Here is a 379-nt window from a genome sequence, read left to right on the forward strand (position 1 = left end):
CCCGACCCCAGCCCCGACGCCAGCCCCGACCCCAGCCCCGACCCCAGCCCCGACGCCAGCCCCGACCCCAGCCCCGACCCCAGCACCGACCCCAGCACCAGCCTCAGCCCCGACCCCAGCCCCGACCCCAGCACCAGCCTCTGCACCGACTCCAGCTCCAGCCCAGCCCTCACTACAGCAGGGCAAGCAAGCGTCCTGCAGTGAAATGAAGGATCTGCTACAAGTGCTCCTCGAGCAGGTGGCGCAGATGACGTCCCTGATGCAGCAACAGATGGCCCGGCAATCCCAGTTCCAGGAGAGGATGTCTGTGTTTCTCCTCGAGCAACGACAGCCTTGGAAACGGTCAAGTGATGAGGGATATTTCCAAATAATCTTTTGA

This window comes from Penaeus chinensis, chromosome 26 (genome assembly GCF_019202785.1).
Source record: "Penaeus chinensis breed Huanghai No. 1 chromosome 26, ASM1920278v2, whole genome shotgun sequence".
Lineage (NCBI taxonomy): Eukaryota > Metazoa > Arthropoda > Malacostraca > Decapoda > Penaeidae > Penaeus > Penaeus chinensis.